The sequence below is a fragment of the Triticum aestivum genome, chromosome 4A (assembly GCF_018294505.1).
Source record: "Triticum aestivum cultivar Chinese Spring chromosome 4A, IWGSC CS RefSeq v2.1, whole genome shotgun sequence".
Taxonomy (NCBI): domain Eukaryota; kingdom Viridiplantae; phylum Streptophyta; class Magnoliopsida; order Poales; family Poaceae; genus Triticum; species Triticum aestivum.
Window position 1 is genome coordinate 461,524,906 of NC_057803.1, and position 12,953 is coordinate 461,537,858.

The window sequence follows — 12,953 nt, forward strand, 5'->3', positions numbered from 1 at the left end:
ATCCTTGAAGATTTTGGCCTCTTGCTTGCTCTTGATGAGCATTTCCAGAGCATCATCTGCAAGATCTTCATCACTAGAGAGATCTATAGTATTCTCTTCATTTCGCAGAATACTAGCAGGTGTGAGGTCATGGCTAGAAATCTTCTTGGGCTTCCTGGATTTCTTGGAGATGCGAGACTGATCTTCAGACTACACACTAGATTCGGGAGGTGTGGGTTTCAATGGCTTCGCCCTTGAAGCTTTTGGAGCTACATAAGATTTTGAAGCCTTTGACTTCTTCTTTGGCTTCGAGGCGCAGGATCATCCCCATGCTCCTCTTCGGCAGTAGCCTCTTCGACAGTGGCCCTCTATGTAGCAATGTGAGAGAGAAGCCCATCAAGGTTGTTGAAGGGGCCAATGATATTCTGATTGGCTTCTCGACTGCCATCTAGCCTTGGAGCAGCTAGACCATGGTTGAAGTCAATCCCCAAGTCCTTCTTGTTCTGCGCAGTAGAAGCTCTTGCAAATTTAAGATTTTGCTCAAACAATTCATCATCACGACACCATCGGAGACTAGATGGCTCAGCATCTTCAGGCTATGGTCCTCTAACCATGCAAGGATAGAAGCCATGTGCAATGGCTTCAGCCTTTCTTTTGGGTTGCAGCTTTCTGTACATAATATCGGCCCAAGGTGTCCTCACATCATTCTTTTCAGCATACTTTGAAGTCACAAAGTGATAAAGGAACCATTGTTCCACCCAGTATATGTGAATCCATTGAACTCGAGACTTGCGCTCCCCATAGGTTTCTTCTGGGTCAATCTTGTATAACTCATACAGATCCGGTGGCAAATCCTTGGCAGTGTTACCACGGCGTTGCCTGCCACCCTTCTTTGTAGATTTCCTTGTTGCCATTGGATTTAAACTGAAAGGATTCACGATAGAGTTTGGCTTCAATCTTCTTGTCAGACAAGAGATGACTTCAGGAGATTCAATTGATGTTGTAAGAACTCTGCAAATGAATGCAGGCTATGAGAACCAAGGGATTCTCCCACGGACATGTACATGTGACATCATTTAGAGATGCGAGGGAAGGGGAATAGGTCATATGCATTCTCAGAAGATTTTGAAGATAAATCAGTTGGAAGACATTGACCTCATAGCGCGAAGACATTCACTTATCGATGTGAGTTGGTTCCAGATTTGTATGAATCCATGAATAGGTACAAGTGAGGAATCTAACTAGTTGTAATGCATAAGTGAACGTACTTGCAAGTTATGAGATGTAGAAATAGAAAGATGTAGATTTGGAAGTATAGAAACAACTTTTGGAAGATGTGGATAGTTCAACGAATTGAACAAACGGTAAAAAGCGAGTCTTATTTACCGCATGACGAACTGCTAGACGAGGCGGAAGGAGGCCGAGCATTCCAATCTCCCGCGCCCTAACTTGGCGGCGGAAGACACCTACGACGGCTGCGGAGAGGACGATGTCCATGGCCGGCATGAAGACGGCATCGGAGAGGTTGCGGCAGCGAAGCACTTCGTCTTCGGCGTCGACTGATGCTAGCGGTGGCGCTAGGGTTTGAGCGAGATGGCGAGGTGGGAGAAGAGATAATGACCGCGTGGGGAAGTATTTATAAGGAGAAGGGGCGATGCAGTGCAATTACGCAGGTGCCCCTAGCGGTTCACATTTGGTGGACACGTGGCAAGCATGCAACTTATTGAGGGTTGAGCCATGATCCCATGCATGCCTGGTTTGTCGGGTGATCGTTCCGGCTTCTCCGGTATTCAGGAAAAAGGGACAAGAATATTAAAACAATTTTAAATATGTGTCTCTATATCTTCAGCCGACAAGGACACAATGATGTCGGTGCAAAAAAAGGACACAATGAAGACATTCGACACGTGTCAATAGAATGCATATGAAGAGACAAAGAGATTTTGAGGGATAAGCACAGAAGGGGTCAGGGTCCTATCACATTCACTTAGTGCAAAAAATAGCAACTTGAAGACATAGCTATAAGTGAATGTTGTAGAGGACAAAACAGACACACACACACACACACACACACACATATATATATATATATATATATATATGTGTGTGTGTGTGTGTGTGTGTGTGTGTGTGTGTGTGTGTGTGTGTGTGTGTGTGTCAGTGAAGACAAATCAACATTCCGAAGATAAACTCTGAAGTCAAACCAATGTTGAAGACAAACCAATTATGAAGATAATGCAACCAAGACGCCAAATGAAAATCTTCAAGAAAGGTTGGTGCTGGCGTTACCCACTGTATAGGAAATATTAGACTCAGACACGGTGCACAGTTATCATGGCGCTCTGAAGTCAAATTCCCCATTAATGTATTCACACTTAGAGGGTAAGTATTCATGAATTGAAGATATACTTTACTTCGTGTGTTGCACACCTAAGTCATCAATGTGCATAAGTGTTAGGATGTGTGTCCATTCACAAGACATTCGAGGATTCTAAGATATTTAGCTCACTGTCAGTGTCAAAACCGGCGGATCTCGGGTAGGGGGTCCCGAACTGTGCATCTAGGATCGATGGTAACAGGAGGCATGGGACACGATGTTTACCCAGGTTCGGGCCCTCTTGATGGAGGTAATACCCTACGTCCTGCTTGATTATGCTTGATAATATGAGTAGTACAAGAGCTGATCTACCATGAGATCGTAGAGGCTAAACCCTAGAGGCTAGACTATGGTATGATTGTTGTATATGTTATCTATCGACTAGCCTGGCCTCGATTTATATAATGCACCAAAGGCCTAGGATAACAAGAGTCCTAGCCGAATACGCCGGTGGGGAGGAGTCCTTGTCTTGATCACCAAGTCTTGTGGAATCTTCCATGTATGCGGGAGCTGTCCGAACTGGCCCATGAGTATACGGCCATGGGGGTCCTCGGCCCAATCTAACAGATCGGGAGATGACGTGTTCCGTACCCCCTAGTCCAGGACACCGTCAGTAGCCCCCTGAACCGGTCTTGAAGTTAGGGATGCTCCTCGATTCTTCCAAACTGTTCTTCATCTTCGGTTATTGGTCTTGAAAACTGGTTCAACAAATCTTCTCATCTTCGATCTTGAGGATCGCCGAAATGCATTCGACGAGTTTACACGTCGGGTATCCGAGGAGCCCCTTTAAGTTTCCGGCCTTTATCAATGCCTTGTTATTTTTATGCCACACCTTGGGTTTGAAGTTGTTCCCGGGAGGCAATGTCCTCTTGCATCCGAGCTCTAACGCTAGACTACATTCGAGGTATCTTTTGCAGCCGAGCACCAATGTCGGACTGCTTCCGAGCTCCAATGCCGAAATGTATCCGAGCTCCAACACCGTACTTTGTCCAAGATCCAACGCCGGACTATATCCAAGATGGCATAGATCATCTTGGTCCAAAAAAGTTGAAGGAGTTTAGCCGAGCTTAATGCTAGAAATGCCCTCTATGGAGCCAGCCACTAGTGCCCGAGCTTTATGCCGGACTGCTTCCGAGGTGGTGCACCACCCGACCGTGGGCCAATTTTTTGTCAATATTTTCGATTGGTGCAATTTATTCTCTACCGAGATATATAGCCAGTAACCCTCAACGTGTGTATCGGTTTAAAACCCGAGATGCACTTGAAGGATGATGTAAGGCCACTGATCCCAGTAGCTGCTGAGACTCAGGTTGATTTGCAAAATCAGACTGAGGATCAAGTCCTAGCTCGACAGAATACATCGAGATACAAAAGGCGGCGTGCTCAGTCCTCGAGACTTAGGTTGGGTGCGGCCGACCAACCCGAGGATCAAAATCTCCTCGGCAACTGTATTGCACTTAAAATTTTCTGCATTGAATAGGCAATGCAGTAGCCCCCGAGACACTGGTCGGGTGGCAACACCAGATCAGGGGATCGATGTGCCCCTTTAATATTTTTAAATTATAAGCCCGAAGCCCAGTAGCCCCCGAGCCTTAATGCGGACACGGGTGGCCGAATTAAGGATCGATATCCATAGTAAAATCACAAATTATGTGTAATGACTCTATGTATCCAAGTACTTTACATCATTAATGCTCGGATCCGCATTGTACAAAACTTTGTTGACCGACCATCGGCTTCCACCTCCTCAGCTAGTAGCCGAGGAGTGTTTGTCCTACTTTATAAAGCCTTTATTAGGGCAAAGATTTACGACAAACAAGGCAATCTGGCGATACGGTTTTATAAACAAAGGTACGCATAGAGATATGTTATATTACTGTTTAACATAAGAAATGTCTTCCAAAGAAAATAGTCCCGCTATCGGTTCCTTTCTTTGTGTTGTCATGCTAAGCATGATCATGAAACCTCAGCTCTAATGCAAGAGCAAAATATCGAGGATTTAGTTTGGGAGGCCAGTTAATATCCCCCGGTAGTGTTCGGCGACAGTCGAGGTCAAGCCGTAAACACTTCGGCCATTTTTATGAATGACCCGTCATTTAACACAGTCATCGGATCGCTGACCAGTTTACGCTTATTGTGACAGTCAGTTTTTGGCTTTCTCCACTGAGGTGCTTAACCATGTGAGCTGGAAGCCCAATCGCAGTGGTTCTCCCTTTGCACGCCTAGCCGAACAAAGCGAAACGTAGGAAGAAAGTGCAGGAGCCGGGTAACCCAACTATTGACCGAAGACACAATTCAAAACCGATGCATATATAGCAATATCCGAGAATGTTTTTACCGAATCTCTAAAGGTGTCCGGCGTTGCACTGCGAGACTTGTGCTGAAAACACAAAAATAGTTTAAAAGTGCCAAATAGCTTGGAAAACCAAAAAACGTCGGTAAAAACATGACGGCCAAACAAGATCAAGTGTTTGGTGCCAATCTGAAAATTTGAAGAGAAAGAAAAAAATTGTGCTTCTCTCGTGTTTTGACAACGACCAAGAAGAAAAAACATTTACAGCTCATATATAAATTTTAAGAGCCCCCAAGTGACTTGGGTAAGAATTTTATGTATAATGATTATATGTACCATAGTACTTATATCATATTTGTGTTCACCCGAACTTTAAACGCGCCTTAACCGACCGTCGGCTTCTCCCTCTTCGGCCAAGGGCCGAAAAGTGTTATGTACTCCACCTGTCAAGAATATCGACAGTGTTTCCAATAACCAGGAAACCGGGCCATAAGGCTGTAACAGACAAAGCGCGCTCATGGAACTTATGCTATATTACAGACGAAGTGTAAGAAGCATCTTCGAAGAAAATAGTACCCCCACCGAAACCTTTCTTCGGTGCTCATTATTACTGTGAGACTTGTGCAATAGATTTTTTGTACTCATGAGTTCCGTTGTGTGTTGACCATGATTGAAAACAATAAGAGCGCTAGTTTTCGGCTTCACCCAGTCTGAGGTCAGAGCTCGGAGGACCCGGTCGTGACAATCGCAGAGGTGCTCCCTTTACTCCCTAGCCGAACAATCGGGAACGTAGGGGTAAGCACATGAGCCAGGAAACCCAGCTTGCAAATCGCTTAAGTCAATATGGTGCATATTGTGGCGTAATACACAAACAAGGAACGAAGCCGTACAAGTATAATCATATGCAAGAGGAAAAGCTTCATAAAGGAAGCCCCCAAATAAACGGGGTATTTGAATTTTTGCGTCACAAACAAAGTTTGGACAAGGAAATTTTTTATAAGCAACTTTTTTCCAAAAAAGTATAATGCTTTGTTGAATGGAACACAAGTTAAAAATTTAAAACTTTGAGCATGAAGGCAACTTAGCTGGTTAATGTGTTCAGTATTGATGACGTGGTATGAGCTTGATGAGGGACAAGGTTCCATCCCCCAAGCCGGTCCCGAGGTGGTGGAGCATAGGGCTCGGCACTCCGAAGTGGTGACATATCACGGTCAATGCAGGCCGGCAGAGTGATGCCGAAGTCCCCGGCATGGGGTAATGAAGTGTTGACGAAGCCCCCCGTCCAGCCGAGGTGACGTGGTATGTCAGTACACCGAGTTGACGATACTGCCCAACCCAGATCATTTTCCTGTGCACAAAAAATAGTGCAAACCGGAGATAATAGTAATAATAATAATTTTAAAAAATCGTTGCATAATAAATAATTTATGCAAAGTGAGTAATAAAAGAAATATGGCCTGGCGCCGAAGTCAATGTCAATGCAGGGTGTCGATGTGATGAGGTAAAGGCGTGGCAAAGCCTGAATTCACAGGTCGGTCTGAGTTCCGGATGCGGCGTTCGCCGGACCATGTACGGAAACTGACCGAACCACCATGCGGCCGTCGTTAATGCGGCCACCATTTGATTGACCTGTGTACATATGATGGACAAACCAGAGTAATAATTCCTTGGGAAAAATGAAGCCGAACAAACAAAAAATACTAGAATTAATAGCACCTAGTTTATTTGTTGTAGCAATTCGAAGAAAGGTGATTCCGAAAATTGGGACTCGATCCGCACACCCATTGCCTGATGGGCGATAAAGTGATGGTATGCCGATGCTGGCAAAGGTTGGCTCGCCGAGGCAAAGCCCTCGGTCTAGCTAGCGTGACGGAGCTGGTCGGCTAGTGACGGCGAAGTCTCCAGAGTAGGTTGATGAAGAGATGGTGAAGCCCCCGGTCCAGCCAAGATGTCGAAGCCTCGATGTCAGCCGATGAGTTGAAGTAGGTTGGCGTGATGGACACCAGCTTGAAGAAGCAATAGTGCGGCCCTGCCGATGCAGGTCGTGACGTGGTCGATGTCGGCTTGATGAAGTGACCGTGCGGCAATGCCGGAATGCCCGCTCCGTGTAATCCGTGGGGCGGTGATGTTGGTGATGATTTATCCTTCAAGATGACGGACTCTTGTTAGGCTTGCCGAGATGATGATCCGAAGAAGTTGAGCTCAGCTCAACAAAGTGACGACGTGTCTAGCGCAGGTCGGCAGTCTTGAAGCAATATTGCCGGACTAGTTTGACACCAGCATGATGATGAAGATGACCTCAGGAGAGGCTTAAAAATTTATGGGCACGTGTTTAAAACCAACGCACAATACCGTAGAAGATAATTCCTCTAAAAGGGTGTCCAATATCACGTTCATAAAGAAACATGAATTCGGGTCGGATCCGTATTCACGCAGAAAACGGATCCGAAAATTGGTCCACTCATCGGAAGGTTCCCGGAGTTTGAACCGTCGGATCGAGCTGAAATTTGGAGAGGGTGGTAGATATGGGAATTCCGAAGTGATGAATAGTTGGATCTTACAGAGGACCTCCGAGCTGGGCTCTGGAGACCACGCCCTAAATTCGTCCAGATTCCCATCCAGATTTTACAGGGCTCCGGTATATCGTAGATTTTCGGAGATTCCTCCATCGGAACTCGATGAAATTTTGCATGGATGTTGTGGACATAATTCCGCACTATTCCACTGAAGCAATCGTCAAACTGACACTCGAGGAGGTGGTGACGGTGAATACAAGTTCGCTGTCCATAAAAATAGCACGGCCGCCCGAGGGCAATGTTGACGTTGAGCCCTCGAGCTCCATGGATGACTCTTCTATGATCATGATAGAGATCGGAGTTGATGCTGAAGAAGGCCCCCGTCCGAACATGACGATCGGAGATGGAGCACGGTCCTCGGTCAAGCCAAGGTGACCAGTCGAGCCGGCGACGAAGATGACGGCGTCGCAGTTGACCTGCGGGCGAGCCATTGATCCTTTTGCCAATCACATAGCGGAATTCTCAATGAAAGCACCAATGCCGATGTCAAAACCGGCGGATCTCGGTAGGGGGTCCCGAACTGTGTGTCTAGGATCGATGGTAACAGGAGGCATGGGACACGATGTTTACCCAGGTTCGAGCCCTCTTGATGGAGGTAATACCCTACGTCCTGCGTGATTATTCTTGATAATATGAGTAGTACAAGAGCTGATCTACCACGAGATCGTAGAGGCTAAACCCTAGAGGCTAGCCTATGGTATGATTGTTGTATATGTTATCTATCGACTAGCCTGGCCTCAGTTTATATAATGCACCAAAGGCCTAGGATAACAAGAGTCCTAGCCGAATACGCATTGGAGAGGAGTCCTTGTCTTGATCACCAAGTCTTGTGGAATCTTCCATGTATGCGGCAGCTGTTCGAACTGGCCCATGAGTATACGGCCATGGGGGTCCTCGGCCCAATCTAACAGATCGGGAGATGACGTGTTGAGTACCCCCTAGTCCAGGACACCGTCACTCACACCGCAGCTTGCAAAACATTTTCTCATCCAAGATCTTCATGAAGATATCAGCCAATTACTATTCAGTGTTGACGTGAATGATATCAATGTATTCCTTCATGACGTGGTCTCTGAGAAACTGATGGCGGATCTGAATGTGCTTTGTCTTCGAGTGCTGAACTAGATTGTTAGCAATCTTGATGGCGTTTTCACTGTCACAGTAAAGTGGCACATGGTTCATGTTGATGCCATAATCCTTGAGAGGTTGCTTCATCCAGAGAAGCTGAGCGTAGCAAGATCTGACAGCAATGTATTCAGATTCAGCACTGGAGAGTGATACACAGTTCTGCTTCTTTGAAGACCAACAGACAAGAGATCGTCCAAGAAAGTGACATGTTCCTGAAGTGGACTTGTGATCAACCTTGTCAAAAGCATAATCAACATCTGAGAATCCAACTAGATCAAACTCTGAGCCCTTTGGATACCATAATCCTAGCGTTGGGGTGTGAGCCAAATACCGAAGAATTCGCTTCACAGTGAGGTGATGTGATTCCTTTGGTGCCGCTTGGAATCGGGCACACAATCAAACACTAAGCATTATATCTGGCCTAGATGCACATAAGTACAATAAAGAACCAATCATGGAGCGGTATACCTTTTGATCAAACTCTTTACCATTGTCGACGGGGCTCAATTGACCTTTGGTTGGCATTGGCGTCGTGTACCCTTTGCAGTCTTGCATTCCAAACTTCTTCAGACAATATTTGAGGTATTTTTCTTGTAATATGAATATGCCATTTCTCTGTTGATGGATTTCAAGACCAAGAAAGAATTTTAGCTCTCCCATCATGGACATCTGATATTGCTCTTGCATCATGTGGCCAAACTCATCACTGTATCTCTTATTTGTGCAACCGAAGATAATGTCATCCACATAGATTTGGCATACAAACAGTTCTCCATCATATGTCTTCATGAAGAGAGTGGGATCTAGTGAACCAGGTTTGAAGGCTTTGCTCTTCAGGAAGTCTTTGAGTGTGTCATACCAAGCACGAGGTGCTTGCTTGAGGCCATACAGTGCCTTGTTGAGCTTGTATACCATATCAGGATGCTTTGGATCTTCAAAACCAGGTGGTTGAGCAACATACACTTCTTCAATTTTGCCATTGAGGAAGGCACTCTTTACATCTATTTGGTACAGAAGAATGTTGTTGTGGTTGGCATAGGCTAGCAGTATACGGATGGCTTCAAGCCTAGCCACGGGAGCAAAGGTTTCATGAAAGTCAATTCCTTCCACTGTGTATAACCTTGAGGAACAAGACGAGCTTTGTTTCTGACAACTTGACCATGCTCATCTTGCTTGTTGTGATAGATCCATTTGGTGCCAATAATATTGTGCTTGCGAGGATCAGGACGTTTGACTCGCTCCCAGACATTTATTCAGCTCAAACTGTTGAAACTCTTCTTGCATAGCTTGAATCCATTCAGGTTCCATGAAGGCTTCATCAACTTTCTTAGGTATAGATATGGAGAAAATGCAAAATGCCCATAGAAGTTTGCTAGTTGCGTAGCTCTTGAGCGAGTAAGGGGACCAGGTGCATTGATGCTATCAATGATCTTCTCAATTTGGACTTCATTTGCGACCCGAGGATGTGCTGGGCAAAGAATTTGCTCTTGTTGATTGTCATCTTCAGCTTCAGCATTGTCTTTAGACTGAGCATTATCTTCATGTTGATTAGTTGCTGATATGATGAGTTCTTCTTCAGCCTGTTCCTCGGTGGGTATGATTTCTCCAGTACCCATATGCTTGATAGTTTCACTTGGAGAAGCTTCATCTAGCACATTTGGCAGGTGCTCTCTTTGCAAGCCGTTAGTCTCATCGAACCGCACATCTACAGTTTCAACCACTTTATAGTGAAAGGGGTTGAAGACTCTGTAGGTGTGTGAATCCTTTCTGTAACCAAGCATAAAACCTTCATGTGCTTTCAATGCAAATTTTCAAGTGTGATGCAGATCCTTGATCCAGCACCTAGCACCAAAGACCTTGAAATAGCTAATGTTTGGCTTCTTACCAGTCAGGAGTTCATAGGATGTCTTCTTGAAGAACTTATGAAGATAAACTTTATTGATGATGTGGCAATCAATATCAATGATTTTAGGCCAGAACTTTCTTGGAGTCTTGTACTCATCAAGCATCGTGCGTGCCATCTCAATGAGGGTTCTATTCTTGCGCTCCACGATGCCATTCTTCTGAGGTGTGTATGAAGCAGAGAACTCATGTGTGATGCCTAATGTATCAAGATAAGTATCGAGGCCGGTGTTCTTGAATTCAATGCATTGTCACTCCTGATGTGCTTGATCTTGATGCCATAATTGGTCATGGCATGATTGGCGAATCGTCTGAAGACATCCTGTCTTATAAAGAATTATGTGCACCCAGGTGTATTTTGAGTAATCATCAACAATAATGAAGTCATAGAGATGTGCAGTGGTAGTAAGGGTAGAGTAATGAGTAGGGACAAATACGTCCACGTGTAGCAGCTCGAAGGGACGTGATGTAGTCATGATTGTCTTCGAGGGATGCTTGGCCCTAGTCATCTTCTTGGCTTCACAAGCACCACATAGATGATCCTTCTTAAACTTGATGCCCTCGATGCCAATGATATGCTTCTTCTTCACGAGTGTGTGCAAGTTCCTCATGCCAGCTTGTCCTAGCCTTTGATGCCAAATTCAACACTTTGAAGCTTTTGCTAGAAGACATACGGAAAGTTGTGGTCCTGCGGAGAAATCTACCATATATAGATCACCTCTTCGATAACCTTCGAAGACTAGAGATTTGTTAGTTTCCTTAAGCACAAGGCAATGATATTTTCCAAATATCACAATCATGTTCAGATTGCAAAGCATTGAGACAGACATTAAGTTGTGACCAAGGGATTCAACAAGCATCACTTTATCCATGTGTTGATCCATTGAGATAGCAGCTCTACCTAGACCCAATACCTTGCTTTTACAAGTGTCAGCGAACATGATGTGGCTTTTAGTAGATGGACGTAGGGTTGAATCCATGAGAGGACTTCGATCACTAGTCATGTGGTTAGTGCATCCACTGTCCATTACACACTCAGTAGCTTTTGGAGTCGTACCCTACAGTGCAGTTAGCGGGATAGGCTTCACGAAGAGTAGTGTGAAGAGCAAACATATAGCGAACAAGGATGCTATCAAAGTTAAGATTCTTGTTTGGTAAGATAGGATGCTTGTGAAGAAACCCTGGGACGAAATAAATGGTAAGACCATTCTGGCACTTTGTCTTGTGTCCCACAAGACATTTTAGGTCCCCAACATTGGCGTTAGAAGTCTTTGATTTCCGGCTAGAGACCTTTCCCTGAAAGAGAAGTTAATTCTTATTAACCACCCACATCTTCAGGGGTGGCTTCGAAGTAATAAGTCTAACTGCAACATCTGAGAACTTTGGCTTTGGAGCCCTAGAAAATAGTTTTGTAGGAGGTGAATAATACTCATAAGAATATGCAGTAAAGTTATTTGATTTGTGAACATAGCGGTTAGAAGAAACACACTCATATTCATGAGTTTGATGATGATTTCCCTGCAAAACATTGGCGTCAGGGTGACCATGTGAGGTCCTCTATTTGTATGAAGCCTTTGGGCCATATGAAGCCTTTGGTCTGGGGTTTGTCTTATTCCGAGGTGGTGTCATGATGACATTCACGAGAAGCTTCTCAAGACAACTTTTGGGCACCTAGATATTCTTCAAAGGTGGCCCATTCCTGCAGTTAGTACCAATAAACCTGGCAAACACTTCACCATTCTGATTCTTAAACAACTTATAATAGGCATCAAAGGATTCATTAATGATAATGGGGTTAGCACAAGTGAAACCAAATAAGGTGGATGGATCCATTGAAGGGTCCTTTGTAGCAACCCATGTGGTTTTGGGGTAATGCTCAGGCTTCCAGTAACAACCATCAACATTCATTTTCCTCTCAAACCCTACACCCTCTTTCCTAGGGTTTCGGTTCACAATTTGTTTCTTGAGGACATCACATAGTGTCTGATGCCCTTTGAGGCTTTTATACATGTCTGTTTCAAGCAATGTCTTCAACCTAGCATTTTCATTAGCAATAGTAATGGTATCCTCAGTAGAGGGGTTAGTTGCCACATCAGTAGTTGAAGATATTGCAATATTAGAGGCAGCAGAACATTCAGCAATAGAGACATCATTATCATGCTCAAGACATTTTAACACATGGTGGCACAAAGTCTTCCTGAGCGGAACTGATCTATTGAGCGAGTAGTGAATTGTTCTCCTTTTGAAGTCTTCATGAGACGCTCTCAGTTTCTCAAGATCTTGCTTCCTTTGAAGATAATCGTAGGAAAGCTTCTCATGAGTGGTTGAGAGGGTTTCATGACGACTTTCAAGTTCCTCTTACTTAACACAAAGATTTTTTATGTCTTCGATTAATGACTGAGTTCGATTCATTTCTGCGTCCAACAGGTCATCACTTTTGTCTAGCAATTTTTGAATATGTTCCATAGCATTTTGTTGATTAGTTGCAATTTTAGCAAGTGTTTTATAACTAAGTTTGGATTCACACTCAAAGTCATCTTCACTGGAGGTTTGAAAGTAGGCATCGCGTGAGTTTACCTTGGCACCTCATGCCATGAAGCAGCAGGTCGGAGCAGAGTCGTCCTCATCATTGGCTTCAGCATTGGCGACGTGACTATTGTCTCCATTGTCTTCGTTGTTGAAGATGGACTTGGCGATG